Here is a 3632-nt window from a genome sequence, read left to right on the forward strand (position 1 = left end):
ATTTTTTATAAAGCATAAACATAATCGGTTTTTTCTGGCCGTGAAAATGGGGATGTCACATACATATCCCGACATCTATTGTTGATCAGTTTTTGGAGGTAGGTCTTGAACTCCTTGAAATCCATGTTACGTACATCTAGCCCCGTAACACAGGTAGTTTATGAGGATGGAAATAAACAAAGGGATTAGGAGAAAAAACACCTTTGTGGTAGACATCAATGTTAAGGGAGTCACCATACATGCTTGCTGCACAATCGACGAACTCTCATTCACCTTATGTAAAAACAATTTCACCTTCACCTTCTGTGAAAAAACAATTTCACATTCACCTTCTGTAGATTTCACCTTGTGTAAGAACCCTAGATATCGATTTCACCCTTGACTGAGAACCCTAGATCGACTTCTGTTCGTAAGTTTGGTGAAACGATTTCCCTTCTGGCGTTCATATTTCCACGTAATTTGTTTTAATTAGCCATGTCATATTTTCCCTTTGATCACTGGTAAAATAAGAACTTTAACCCACAATGCTGGTCACACTTTTAAAACATTAATTTTATTGGTAACTTTATTTGGTTTTTTAATAAAAAAAATTTAATTTATTGGTTTTTCTTGAACAACAAAAATATAAATGGGGTAATGTGAACGATTTTGAAACTTCATTGATGTTTTAAGTCATTTTCCCTATATGATAATTGATAATGATCAGTAGAAGTAAGATATGTATACCTTCAAAAAGTATCATTCATAATTTGATAGTTTTATACTTTCTGTTAATTAATTAAGTACAGTATATTTTAAGGGCGGTGTAGAATCAACCGGACAGTTTTTTTTTTAGAACGGCCGTATGCAAAAGTGAGTTCAAAAGACTTTCCTTCTTTAAATGTATCTATTGGAAACCAAAAAGACATTATATCTTAGAACCTTGCAAGTTGAATCGTATAGGAAAATACAATACATCAATATAATAGCAAGTTTCAAAAAATGATACATATTCCCAACTATTACAATGCATGCTATATAATCAGACAAGCCTGAAAGCTCGTCATAAACTCATAGTGTTGTTGCATATACTTCTGTTTGAACTTGGAGAGTAATGGTGAGTGGGGGAGGCCAAGCTCCAGCAATTGGCATCGACTTGGGCACGACGTACTCTTGTGTTGCTGTATGGAAGCACGATCGAATCCAGATCATAACCAATGACCAAGGCAATCGAACGACACCATCTTGTGTTGCATTCAATGATACCGAACGTCTAGTTGGTGATGGTGCCAAGAATCAAATTGCAAGGAACCCTGCAAACACCGTATTCAGTTAGTTTACACTTTCCAATGTTTAATCGTTAATGTTTTTAACATATTTTTATCACATGACTAATTGGTTGTAGAATTTTAGATGCAAAGAGGTTGATCGGCAGGAGGTTCAGTGAAGTCATGGTGCAGGATGACATAAGGTTGTGGCCATTTAAGGTCATACAAGGGATTATCGACATGCCAAAAATTGTGGTCACTCACAAGGGTCATGAGCAACAATTTTATACGGAAGAAATTTCATCAATGGTTGTTAGCAAGATGAAAGAAGTTGCAGAGGCGTATATAGGTGACACCGTAAAAAATGCTGTCATAACAGTCCCAGCTTATTTCAACGATTCTCAGCGTCAAGCAACCAAGGATGCTGCTGCTATTGCTGGACTAAATGTGCTGCGTATAATCAATGAGCCAACAACAGCTGCAATTGCTTATGCAGTAGACAACAATTTGTCTTCGACTGGAAACAAGAATGTTCTTATATTTGATCTAGGTGGTGGCACTTTTGATGTCTCTCTTCTCACCATTGATGGTGTGGGTAAATTTGAGGTGAAGGCTGTTGCTGGTGACACTCATTTGGGTGGTGAGGATTTTGATAACAGAATGGTGAATTATTGCGTTGAAGATTTTAAAAGTAAATGGAACAAGGATTTGACTGGAAATAAAAGAGCATTAGGAAGGTTGAAAGTTTCTTGTGAGAAAGCAAAGAGAATTCTTTCATATGCTACAGAAGCACCAATCGAACTCGAGTATTTGGTTGAGGGTATTGATTTGTCGATGAAAATTACTCGTGCCAAATTTGACGAGCTTAATATGGACTTCTTTACAGAGTGTATTAAACAAGTGGAGAAATGTTTAGCAGATGCAAATATGAACAAAGCAGATGTAGATGAGGTGATTCTTGTCGGTGGTTCAACTAGGATACAGAAGGTCCAAAGTATGTTACAGGAGTTCTTTGATGGGAAGGAGCCATGCAAGAACATCAACCCTGATGAAGCTGTGGCTTATGGGGCTGCAGTTATGGCAGCAAACTTAAGTGGTGAAACTTCGAAGATTGTAAAACAGCTGATGCTAATGGATGTAACTCCCTTGTCTCTGGGTACAGAGGTAAATGGGGAAATAATGTGTGTGTTGATCCCAAGGAATACTCCTATACCAATCAAGAAGTCAAAGATATTTTCAACATGCGAAGACTACCAATATTCTATAGAAACCATGGTGTGCCAAGGGGAACGAACTAAATCTACTGACAACTATTTGTTGGGATCGTTCACAATATCTGGAATACCACCTGCTCCTAAGGGTGTCGGAAAAGTTGAGGATTGCTTTGAAATAGATGATAATGGTATCCTCACAGTTACATCCAAGATAGTGGCCACTGGTAAGACCAAAAGCCTTACTGTTACCAATCTTAGTGGAAGATTGTCAAAGCAAGATATTGAGAAAATGGTGAAAGATGCTGAGAAGTTTTAGCTTGAGGATCAAGAGTACAAGAGAAAAGCAGAAGCATACAATGCATTGGAGGATTGCATATATGCCCTAAAGAATAAGATCAAAAGAAATGATATCACACCAAAGGCCTTGAAGAACATCCAGTATGCAATTGATGATATAATGAAATGGCTCTCTAATGTCAAAAGTACTGCTGTTGATGAGATTGAGTCCAAGAAGGAGTATCTGGAGTTCATATCCGGGCTTGCATTTTTTCATTAACATGATGTGATTTTTGGCATTCAAGACTTTGATTTTCTGTATTTTTTGATAAGAAATCTCTGAAGTATTGCCGCATATGTTTTCCCACTTTTTCTATTTTAGTTCAAAACCAAAGGACTTAAATTCCATCCTAACTTTCATGCAAAGGTTAAAAAACGGTCAAACAAGACTTTTGATTAAACTGGTTGCAGAGCTTTTGGAGAATTGATAAGAAATCTCTGATGTTATTCTTCCTACTTTTATCATGTCAGAAGAACTTCAAAAAGTCATACATGGCCTGCAACTTAAGTCTTAATGTCCAGACTACATTAAGTTGATGCTACGTAAAATTGATGGTCAAGCCCTTGCACGGCATATGGACCCAAACCGTCACAAGTACAAATGTACAGACAGACTACAGTTACGTTTTTAATGCTATCTGCCCATAGAAAAGTCATAAAAGTAGTTGATGGGTATGACAATTTATACCCAAGTAATAAATGCACCCTTGTGATACAGTTCCTCGATCAAATGCTTATTCAGTGGAAATATCCCTGCTAAAAGTGCATGCACTTTCTCCTAAGGCAATAATGGCGACAAATCACCATTATTACTAAAAAAGGCCGTTAATAGTAT

General features: G+C 37.0%; 1 pseudogene; it reads left to right on the forward strand.

Annotated features, from left to right (window-relative positions):
• The first annotated feature begins 1093 nt into the window (after window positions 1-1093).
• Window positions 1094-3017, forward strand: LOC145131094 (heat shock cognate 70 kDa protein-like; annotated as a pseudogene).
• The last annotated feature ends 615 nt before the right edge of the window (window positions 3018-3632 follow it).

This window comes from Lactuca virosa, chromosome 8 (assembly GCF_052849685.1).
Source record: "Lactuca virosa cultivar CGN04683 chromosome 8, Lactuca_virosa_CGN04683_v6, whole genome shotgun sequence".
NCBI lineage: Eukaryota > Viridiplantae > Streptophyta > Magnoliopsida > Asterales > Asteraceae > Lactuca > Lactuca virosa.